This window comes from Helianthus annuus, chromosome 16 (genome assembly GCF_002127325.2).
Source record: "Helianthus annuus cultivar XRQ/B chromosome 16, HanXRQr2.0-SUNRISE, whole genome shotgun sequence".
Lineage (NCBI taxonomy): Eukaryota > Viridiplantae > Streptophyta > Magnoliopsida > Asterales > Asteraceae > Helianthus > Helianthus annuus.
The window spans coordinates 108,233,850-108,246,218 of NC_035448.2; the positions used below are offsets into that span (position 1 = coordinate 108,233,850).

Consider the following 12,369-nt stretch of genomic DNA (forward strand, 5'->3'; position numbering starts at 1 on the left):
TTTATAATTTTCATTTTCCGCAAATTTTTCGCTTTATGCTTCGTTCTAAATTTTGTGACTAAACACATCGAAACGTGCGTCTTTGGTTTAATGTTTTTACGTTTCGTTCTAAATTTTGCGAGTTAACACGACGCAACGTACGTGTGCGGGTGAACGTTTTTACATCGCCTATTTTTTTCCCGTTTGAAAGGTTCACCATAACGTGCGCATCCTAAATCGACTTAGTTATAACTAAAGAATCCCTGCCGCATTGCGGCGGGTCGTAATTCTAGTTAGTATAAATATTGTAATAACCTTCAATCTACCTAAAGCCATGGTGAGGATACAGTAGAAAACATGAGATGATTTATTAGTATAAATTTTGGTAGGTGTGTCTCGTTTTTACAGGTCATTGTATGTACCTGTTCCTAAGTGCATAATGATTTATTTAAAAAAAAATAGTTGTAATTACATGTCATTGTATGTACCTGTTCCTAAGTGCATAATAATTTATTAAAAAAAATAGTTGTAAAACACTAACGATTAATTGAGATTAGGGCTAGACTGTTAATCCTTGTCACTTTTGAATTGCTGTTGGTCTGCACATGGAATTTGCAACCGTCAGTATCAAATTATAACATAACAAAATATATAATTATTTTAAACACTTAAGTGAATCAGTCCAATAGCTCCTAAGATGTCAAGTCCCAATCGAATAAGAAAACTTAAACACAATTCTGGAATTAGCTCTCCACTTTATTTGATCAAAGAAAAATTACTCAAAAACTTCGATCTCAATCCTTGCTACAACTCAGCAGGATTGTTACAATATATAGGCCATTATCTCGGCACTCATAACCCAACTACAATACTAATTCCCTCCCAGTAGATAATTACAAAAATATCTCTTTTATAATTATCCTAATCTAATTTAAATAAACTAGATAAATAAAAGAAACACAATTGGGTTATAACTCTTCCCATTATGTCGATCAACTATCATAGGCTCGATATCGATCGGGAATTAGTTATTTCGGCCAACAATCACCCCCCTAATTTCCGACTCGAACTAGGAAGGTCTTCTACGCCAAGCTTTTCTCGCATCTCCGAAAACTTGATTCTTGCAAGTGCCTTAGTAAGTATATCAGCTCGTTGCTCGTCCCCACTTATATACTCGATTGCAACTAACTCATTCTCCACACATTCTCTAATGAAATGATACCTTGTATCGATGTGTTTGCTCCGACCATGGAAAACCGGATTCTTCATTAGTGCGATCGCCGATTTGTTATCAACATGTAAGATAATCTTTTGAAGTGGTTCTCCCTTTATTTCTCTATAAAGACTTCGTAACCAAATCGCTTGACATGCAGCAGATGTAGCGGCCATAAACTCGGCCTCACAAGAGGATAAAGCCACGGTGTTTTGTTTCTGAGAACACCAAGTGATTGGTGATTCTCCGTAATAAAATACATGACCAGTTGTACTCTTTCCATCATCTTTATCCGTGTTGTGGCTACTGTCGCTATACCCGGAGATCACCTTTCCCCCACCTCGTTTATATAGAATTCCATAACTCGAAGTTCCAGATATAAACCGAAGTATTTGTTTAATTGCAACCATATGAGAAGTCTTTGGAGATTGCATATATCGACTTGCAATTCCTACCGAATATGAGAGATCAGGCCTCGTGTGTAATAAATAGCGTAGACATCCTACGAGCCTTCGATACCTTGTTTCATTCACAGGTTCACCTTTCTCGTCTTTAGTGAATTTAATTCCGGGATCTAATGGAACTTTAGCTGAATTACAGTTAAGTAATCCATTTTCTTTTAAAATCTTCCTGGCATAACCTTCTTGCTTGATTAAAACTCCTTTCTTGGTCTGAATCACTTCAATGCCGAGATAGTAAGATAAAAGTCCCAAATCACTCATCTCGAATTTCTTTTCCATCTCCTTCTTGAAATTTCCAATTTGATTAAGATCTGAACCGGTAATAATAAGGTCATCGACATACACTCCGACTATCAAACACTTCCTTCCCGAATGTTTCACATACACCGCTTGCTCTTGTTTACACCGTATGAAACCTAAACCCTTTAGTGTAGAATCAAGTTTAAGGTTCCACGCTCGTGGGGCTTGTCGCAAACCATAAAGAGCTTTTGTTAAACGGTATACCTTAGTCTCGTTCCCTTTCTTCACGAAACCTTCTGGTTGTGTAACGTACACTTCCTCTTTTAACTCACCATGTAAAAATGCCGACTTAACGTCTAGGTGGTGAATTTCCCACCCTTCGCATGCAGCCATAGCTATTATTAATCTCACCGTTTCCATGCGTGCTACGGGAGCGAAGGCTTCCTCAAAGTCTACTCCAAACTGTTGAACGTAACCTTTAGCGACAAGTCTTGCTTTATATTTAACGATATCTCCGTTAGCATCCCGCTTGAGTTTATATACCCATTTCAATCCGATGGGTTTTAGACCCTTTGGTAATTCAGTCAACGTCCATGTTCGATTTTTTTCAATTGACTCCAGCTCGATCTTCATTGCTTTTTCCCAGAATTTATTACCTTTTGCTTGTAAATAATTCATAGGTTCGTCTTCGCTGATTTGCAATAATTCATCATTCCGTTCTCGATTTACCCCGTCCTGAATAACATAATCTTTTAGCTTCGAAGGAATTGAATGAACTCGTGCTGACCGGCGAATTGGTGTTTGCACATCATCATTAAATTCTTGCTGAACCACATGCTCAGTTGCTTCAGTATTTTGACCAGCTCCATGACCATCATTTACCTCGTTTTCAGCTGCTGATGATGAACCGTGACCAGCAGGTGAAGATCCGTCCACAGTATGTGGTTCGGACCTGCTGGTTTGCGGCTCAGAACTCCTGCTCAGCTGCGAATCAGTGTTTTGCTCCCCTATTCCTTGATTTAATCTTGTTTCAATGATAAAATCATTGATATAGGGCTGCTCCGATTCTTTCTTCCATGACCAACACCGATTTTCAATAAAGCCAACCGTCCTTCTGACTATAATTTGATTCTGAACTGGATCATACATTCTGTAGGCTTTTGAACCAGGTTCAGAACCGAAATAAACAAGTGGTTGTCCTCGGTCATCAAGTTTCTGTAGGTTTATTTTTGGCTCAGTTGCAAATCCTACACACCCAAATACCCTTAAATGATGAATATTGGGTTTTCTTCCAAGCAATGCTTCATACGGAGTCTTTGAATTAAGTGCTTTAGTAGAGACACGATTTAGCACATAAACACTGTGCTTAGCCGCTTCTCCCCAAAACTTTTGAGGAACCTTCATCGTTTTCAACATGCAACGTACGGCTCCGATTACAGTCCGGTTTCGTCTTTCAACAACGCCGTTCTGTTGTGGGGAATACGGGGCCGTTAATTGTCTTCTGATTGCATTTGTCTCGCACCAGTTGAGAAATTCTTTAGAAGTAAATTCACCCCCACGATCGGTTCTTAATGTCCCGATCTTCAGCCCCGTATCTGCTTCAACAAGGCCTCTAAATCTTTTAAAGAATTCGAAAGCTTGATCCTTAGTCTTCAAGAGCATGCACCACATGTATCGTGAATAGTCGTCCACGATAAGGAACATGTACCTGTTCCCGGCTGGAGTAGATGGTGATATAGGTCCACATAAGTCCCCATGAAGGAGCTCGAGTGGTCTTGATGCTCGAAAACTAGCTTGATCAGGATATGGTTTCTGTACTTGCTTTCCTATCAAACATGAATCACATATATTTGTAACATGATTAACTTTGGGCATACCTCGCACCATAGCTTTTGAACTTAGGCTCTTCATCGTCTCGAAGTTTAGGTGACCTAAACGGGCATGCCAAAGCCATGCATCATTGTCTAGTTTTGACATTAGACAAACCGGTGAACCGATCGAGAGTTTGATTTTGTAGAGACGATTTGCCGACCGGAAAACTCTCATCATCAATCTTCTAGTGTTATCATAAACTAATAACACGTTTTCTTCCATAACCACTTTGCATCCTGTTTCTGTGATTTGGCCAAGACTAATAATATTGCTCCGGAGGCTTGGTATGTAATAAACATCAGTTAGGAGCCGATGTTCTCCTTTCTTGTTAATGAACAGAATAGATCCTTTTCCTGCAATATTAACACAAGAGTCGTCTCCGAATCTGACCTTCCCGGTTACCCGCCCGTTCAATTCAGAAAAAAGAGTTTTGTTACCCGTCATATGGTTCGACGCTCCGTTGTCGAGATACCAAAGATTCTCCTCCATTGACTCGGATTCGAATTTTCGGGGAATAACTTTTTCTTCATTTAAGAAAATTGTCTCTTCCGAACATCTTGCCATAAACAAAGCTGGCTCAGTTTCTTCAGCATTAAGAAGATTTGCTTCTGGCGTCTTCGATTTTCGTTCCGGGCACTCGGATGCATAGTGTCCGTATTGGTCACAGCGAAAACATTGAATCTCGCTTTTGTCTTTTCTTAACTTTTGTTTATCATCAGTTTTCGTATTGTTTTGATGTCTTGTTACACGTCCCCTTCCTGACCCACGACCACCTCTACCACGGCCTCGGCCAGATTGACCTTCCCCACGTCGGCCTTGAACATCACTCGTTTTGCCTTTGTTGGAAGTTTCAACTTTAGTAAACAAAAGTTTACTCGGTCCTTCGTTCTGGTCCTCATCTTCTTTAATGCGTTCTTCATAAGCTTTAAGGCGACCTACAACATCATCAAAACCAATCGTTTTAAGATCCACAGCTTGCTCAATAGATGCCACCATGTGAATAAATTTCCTTGGTAACCCGTTAAGAAATCTTTTCACCATCTTTGACTCATCGATCGCAGCCCCTAGCGAAGTTGCTTTTGACGCCAGACATGATAGCTTCCCAGCAAAGTCATCTATCTTCCCGGGATCCTTCATCTTCATGTTTTCGAACTCCGCCATCAAAGTTTGGAGTCTGGCTTCTCGTACACGATCTGCTCCTAAATTACGAGTTTTGATAGCTTCCCACATCTCTTTCACAGTAGCCAGATTCCCAACCTGCAAGATTTGATCTTCCGGGATGGCTTGAAATAGTAACGCTATTGCCATCGCGTTCTTCTTCACATCCGCCTGAGTTCCAGGGTCGATTTGATCCCATACCCCATGTACCGTAAAAATGGCTTTCATCCTCATGCCCCACGTTGTATAATTTATTGCTGTTAACATAGGACAATGAATAGAAGCCATACCAGTCTCCTTTACACCGGCGACGTTAGAACCTGAATCTCCCACCATTCTTGACCTAGGCTTTTTCCTGTGATAAGTGACTGGAGTTTTCTGATCCAGTCCTTCGGATCTTTGTTGCTGATCTCCTGCTCGATATCAGATTCTGAAAATCACTGCTGACTGCGTCCCTGCGATCTTCTTGATATGCGACTCTCACAATCAGATCTACTAGTCTGATCGTGTTCTTGATTTCTTGATCAAGAGGCAATCAATCGAGAAATTGAACCGGCTCTGATACCAATTCAAGTCCCAATCGAATAAGAAAACTTAAACACAATTCTGGAATTAGCTCTCCACTTTATTTGATCAAAGAAAAATTACTCAAAAACTTCGATCTCAATCCTTGCTACAACTCAGCAGGATTGTTACAATATATAGGCCATTATCTCGGCACTCATAACCCAACTACAATACTAATTCCCTCCCAGTAGATAATTACAAAAATATCTCTTTTATAATTATCCTAATCTAATTTAAATAAACTAGATAAATAAAAGAAACACAATTGGGTTATAACTCTTCCCATTATGTCGATCAACTATCATAGGCTCGATATCGATCGGGAATTAGTTATTTCGGCCAACAAGATGTGTACCAAATATGAAGTTTTAAAACATCTATCACTATCTAATATAGACTATATTATTATTGTAAACTATGTTGTAAAATATCCCACATATTTGTAGTTACTGATGGGATCTTATCTAGAGGTGTACAAATCGGTTAATCGGTTTTTAAAAAACCGGTTAAAAAAAAACCCGGTTTTTTCACCCAAAATAAAAACCGGTTTTTTTAATAACCGGTTCCGGTTACTAACCGGTTTTTGAGGTCCAAAACAATAACCGGTATAACCGGTTGGGACCGGTTTTTAACCGGTTTTTCCCAAAAAAACCGGTTTTTTTCCGGTTTTAACCGGTTTTTTAATTAGTTAGGAGACTGTATTATATATTGGAGATAATGAGGTGGCAAATAACAAGGTTGATTAATTCCTTTACCATCTCTGATGGTATGTCTTTGTGGCGCCTGTATGCTGAGGTGGAGTGGCTTGTGGGAGCAAAAATGAAGACTAATCGTGTTTAGACATAACAGCAGCCTAAATTCAAGAGAAAATCTAGAGAATGTCAAACTTGATGACCCATATCATCTGTTCGTTCTTCATTGGTTTGTTTTGGTTAGATAAACAACTAAGTTGACTTTTGAGGTCCTAATTTGACTTCTTAATTCAAAATGCTGATGGTCATACTGTTAATAATCCAAAAAATGTCATTATCTTAGTTGTCATATACTTTAAACCGCTCATTTTTTTTGTTACCGACTTCCATTAAAATACATGAAAATATGTAACAGTTTCGAAGTTGAAAAGTATACAGTTTGACCTTAAAAAAGTCAAACTGTACCATTCACAATCACACTTCAAATGTTACTAAAAGTTAGAAACAGTACATACCTGAGAACCAGTATGCCCATCATAGACCCCAAAGAAATGGGTGGTCAAATGGGTCAAACTTTTGATCAACGGTCAACAACACCGCGGTCACCGGTCAACATTTGAATAGGGACCTTCAAGAATCTAGGCACGGTCGCAACCGCATCTTCCATCTCGGGTCTCCTTCCACAGATAGAAGTGAAACCCCACAACAGTACACAATCCACTTCAAACACGCTTCGCGCTACCGTCCCGGGCGCACTCGACACTTTCTCCGAAATTACAATACTACCCTCCACCACAGAAAGGCCCGAAACACCCTTCTCCCCATCATGTGATCCCATTGCACTCATCTCTGACGTTACAGACTCAACGCTATCAAATCCTCACCACATAAACCAGTTGAATCACTCACCAACGCGGTTTCAAATACCCGATCACCCTCTAACGACATTACCTCATCTTCACTTTCTTGAAATCCATCATCTTGAACAACATGATTACAGTCATGATTGTTAACAGGATCTTGAACCGAACTAACCGAACTCGTGTTCTCCGCCATAGTGTTTTGTATCCCAGTAATTATCACAAGAGTCTCCTCCAAACTCAGGGTTTTACACAGCGAATTACCTAAATCCAATGGCACTATCACCGACGGAAGCATCTCCTCCATCAAAATCACTATCTTGAAACAAATTACATTCACATACCACCCCCTCAAAAGTCACACTAACCGTCATTGTTTGACTAATTCATCAAAGAAGTACGTAACTCCATGCCTATTAATCACCAACTTACCACCAGCACTTACCATCTACAATACCCTATTTTAAGAAAATAAAAGTTATAAAAATGAAAAAATTAAACTAACCTGAAGCCTTTTTTCAATCTTTTTGTAACTCACCGCAGCTGAGCCTCGTAGGTTTCCTTTAAACAACACCCCACCCTAAAACAAAAAGATCATAAAAGTAAACTTTGGTTTTTTAGTCACATATAAATGTGATATGTGATGTAAAGCATAGCCATTTATTTGATCACCTGATACGGTTCCTAGCTAGTAATAAAAAAGGTGTCGAAGCCAAATACTTGGTCTTTCAGTATATCGATTCTTTCCTTTGGGATTGCGAGTATGTCATCAAGTTGTTGTGGCTGTTAAGAATGATTAGAGAGTAAAAAGAGAGGACAATATCGTATTCATAAAAGTGGAAATGACATCAATGAAGTATTCACCTTCACACATGGTTGCAAAAGTCGCTAGGCGTTCCCTAGTCGATCGATCGGGGAGTTGAGAGTACTCGGTCTAGGCGGAGAGTACTCGGGGAGTACTCGGACATGTTAAATTATAAAGAAATTACTTTTTAGAGATTAAATATATGTCAAGTAACATAAATTTACTAGTATTTATAACAAAATACTTAAAAATGATATTCATTCTTTAATATGATAGGCGTAAAAATTATGTTTTATTTTTATTTAAGGCAAACTAGGCCCGAGTTGACCTACTTGATCCAATTCTGGCCGAGGTTGACCGTGTTTGACCGACTCTTAGTAATTAGGCGGAGTCGAAGAAAGTCGCCTCGGCAGCCTACCTTGTAGCGACTACTCAGAGAGTACTCGGCCTTGGAAACCTTGTTTTACAACCATGCCTTCACATATGCTAGGGGTGATCCACTTGTATCAGCCTCCTGTCATGAAAAAAGAGAAGATAGTATACAAGATTAAAATATGTAATTGTCATTTTAGCAAAACTATAGGGTAAGAAAAATACCATAGTGACTTGCTTAGATTTAACTTCATGACCATCTTTATTTAGTAACCTGTTAAGAGCCTCCAGTTGACTACATTGACCTTTATCCTTTAGAAGTAATAAGAGCAACCTTTTATTAGAATTTCAAAAAATCACTACATAATTAAATTGGAATACATAACTTGCAGTCGTAAACCTTATTTATGCATATTAGCCCTTAATCACAGGAAGCGCAGACCCCCCCCCCCTCTCGTATAGCAAACCAGATCGCCCGTAACGGACTCGGGTACAAAATCGAACCAAGCGCCATGGGTTCGTGAACCAAACCAAAAAAACAGGCCGTACACGATTTTCATTAAATTCATTACATATCATATAAAATCACGTTTTGGGAATGCTCCAACGGATTTAGCGTTTGGGAATGCTCCTATTCGCGTAAAATGCTAATTCAGACCTTAAAATATACATTATGCTTATGCAACTTCAAATTTTAAAATACCCTGTATTAACAATAGTTTGATCACCAGAAAAACCTTATCAAGATCACATCTTTTAGAGCTTAACCACCCTCTTTAGAAAACCTTACTGGCCGGTGGCATGTTATCTTTCTCATCTGAAAATTGTTAAAGTATCAAAAATAGCAAAACAACTAATGTTTATTCTGTAAACAAACAATAAATCTAAATAAAAAAAAAACAATAGTAATAAGAATAATCAACCACTGAATGATACTGAGCAGGAACCAAAGGTGTTACCAAATCCAAAAACTTCGGATTACACACAGGCGACGTCACCGGCGGTTCCAACAGAGACTTTTGAAAGAACAGAATCAGAATCCCTCCTGAACCTACAATTAACGTTTCACAAGTATAATTAGTAAACACGTATAGAAAAACATGACGAATCATTGTTTGACATGCACCATGGTCGGCTTGTTGATGACAACACCTTCAGCTTCAATCTGTCCCTTTAAACACCGATTACAGCTTCAAAACACAGGTATAGATTAGTCTCATTCGATTATCATCATTACCAAACATAATCAAATCCAAAAACATACCTCTGGAAGTCTCAATCGGAACCCTAGATGGAAGATTTGGGAATTTGGAAGTAGAAGATGATGATGAAGATCTTTTGCGCGTTTGGATGATAAATCTTCACCTAAAGAGCGAGGTTCATATAAAAAAGGTGGGGTCTATTCGCACACGCCCTTAGTCTATTTAAACACTCCAAAGCGCCCCGCTATGGCCAAAGCTGGGCGCTTTGGTGTAAAGTTAACAGACAAGGTCTGACAGGTTCAGTCCTTGTCTGTTAATTTTACACCAAAGCGCCCCGTTTTGGCCATAGCGGGGCGCTTTGGTTTTTTTTTTTTTTTTTTTTTACATCAAAGCGCCCCGCTTTGGCCTAAGCTCGGCGCTTTGGTTTTTTTTTTTTTTTTTTTTACATTTTGGGCGTATTTTAATTTAATAGATGAAGTCTTGGTTTATGTGTGGAGGGCTTGTTTGTACAAAACTAAAATATCTAAAGCCAAAGCATTGTACAACTCTCAACGCATAAGATACAAGTTAATGTAAATGTGTATGTTAGATCAACATCATTTACTGTCCTATTTTTACTTTTCTTATTAACAATTCATGTAATGAGTGTAAATAGGACAACACGGTACAGCCTTGCAATCAGGGGCGGACCTACGTTACGAGGAACGGGGTCCCCGGACCCCAATCTTTTTTTAAAAAATAGTAGAAACGGTATATAAAATTGTCTATGGACCCCATAAAATAATTTAGTTGGACCCCATAACAATGAAAGTAAGCCTAGTGCAGTGGTAAAACCCCTTGTTTACACACAAAAGGTCATGGGTTCGATACCTATTTCTTCCTTTTTTTGTGTGTTTTTTTTTTTGGACCCCGTTGTCCAAAAATCCTGGGTCCGCCACTACTTGCAGTGTTGCAGGGAAAGACTAGAGTACCTTTCCACTGTTCAATTAATTCCCGCCCAAACAAAATTGTTTGTTTGTGTATTATAGTCTCACTTTTTACTTTTTTTTTTTTTTTCATAGAGGGTGTTTGTGATTACTTATTTAACTTAAAAAATACTTTTTGGCAAAACAACTTATTTAGTTATAACTTATCCAAAAGCAATTCTAAAAATGTGTTTGGATGAGCTTATTAGGTCGGAAAAGTCATTAAGTTGTTTTAAAAAATAATTGGATGAGCTTATAATTTGGGAAAAGATAATATTTCAGGAAAAGTTAAAATAAGTTTTAAAAAGCCAAGGTTAAAAATAATTGGATGAGCTTATTATAGTTGGAATTCGTGAAAGGAGATGTCTTATTTTAGATTTTTGTATAGTCTCTTTCACCATGTCAAGGCAGTCACTTTTTGTTGAGTGTTAAAGAGTCTATAACAAATTTCAATAAATTACTGTTCATTGAAATGTAAGAGATCACTTCTTTGACGTTTTACAGTGAGATGTCTCAACAAATTAAATATTGAGATGGGACTTCATCGGAAAACATAGGACATTATGATGCGCTAGTTAGACGGATCAATTTCAAGGGGGTGGGACAGAGCGCGCAGCAGCCAGGCATATATTATACAGGCATATATTACACATTCAAGATGTATGTTAAATGTGTTTAATAATAATCACGTTAATTCTTTTACAATCCAAGAGTACGTTTGTGTTTGTTCAATATATGCGTTACATCACGTTAAAAGTCGAATGTCACTGACACGACCCAATCAGATTCAATACGCACTTGTATGACCCAAATGACAATATACATCATAATACTACAATTAATGAAAAAATACGTCATGTACATGTACGGTAGGCGGCTAATACACATAACACTACTCATAGGAGTACTTGTGCTTTCAAAACGAAATGATACGATATAATGGAATACGACATCACACGTAACCGATTTGATCCGGAACTTGCAGTATAATCCATATATATTAAAAAATAATGTATAATGGAAAAAGCGTAAAATTTAGACTATTATCGACGCGTTTGTGAATTAAAAACAATTTTAAAAAATTTAAAAAAGACCCATAGCGCTGCGCTTTGACCTAAGAGGGGCGTTTTGCCCGAAAATTTAAAAATGTAAAAAAAAAAAAAAAAACCTCAAAGCGCCCCTCTTTGGCCATAGCGGGGCGCTTTGATGTAAAGCAACAGACAAGGTCTGACGCGGTCAGTCCTTGTCGGTTGACTTTACACCAAAGCGCCCAGCTTTGGCCATAGCGCGGCGCTTTGGGGTGTGAAAATAATTTTCTCCGTGTGTAAATAGCATGATCCATAAAAAATGATGGACCGTTCAACTGCTTGTTTAGGGGTTTAAGAGGTAGATAGAAGGATCAACGGTGGTGAAATTCATCAATAACTTAATTAAATGTGAAGATCAGAGACATAAATGTAGGGTTGAAATCTCTGTGTTGCCCCTCAGGCGTCTTAAAAATATGGAGATTGTCTCAATTTGTCTGCTTTATCTTTGTTGTACATATTGCTTTAGAATTGATATACGTGGCAAAATTACCATCTTGTACATAGGAAATGCTTATATATAGTATATAGATATAGATATAGATAATATAATAAAAGTTATTCATTATTATAATAATAACTATACATGGCTACATATTCCATTCCATATATCATATACACACAAATTAAAATTAGAGTGAATTGCAAGTTTTGTCCTTTATCTTTATACCCAATTGCAGGCGCTGTCCTTTATCTTTAAAATTGACGAGTTTTGTACTTAATGTTTAAAAATCCTGCATGTTATGTCCTTTGTCCCTAACCCAGTTAGATTTTTCTGTTAAATCAAACAACACAAGGGCAATTTAGTCTTTTTACCTATATCCTTAAAATGATTTTAATAAGAAATCAAAAATAAACTCTTTTATAATATTTATATTACATATTTATCTTTTCACCC

The 12,369-nt window shown here is 37.9% G+C and overlaps 1 long non-coding RNA gene across 1 annotated transcript; it reads right to left on the reverse strand.

Moving 5' to 3' along the window:
• Nucleotides 1-7,500: 7,500 nt before the first annotated feature.
• On the reverse strand, nt 7,501-9,595 carry LOC110917427. Its single transcript, XR_004884086.1, has 6 exons — nt 9,484-9,595; nt 9,346-9,409; nt 8,445-9,270; nt 8,266-8,361; nt 7,715-7,825; nt 7,501-7,622 (listed from the first exon to the last, which is right to left on the reverse strand). It is a non-coding gene; the product is annotated as an uncharacterized LOC110917427 (long non-coding RNA).
• Nucleotides 9,596-12,369: the final 2,774 nt, after the last annotated feature.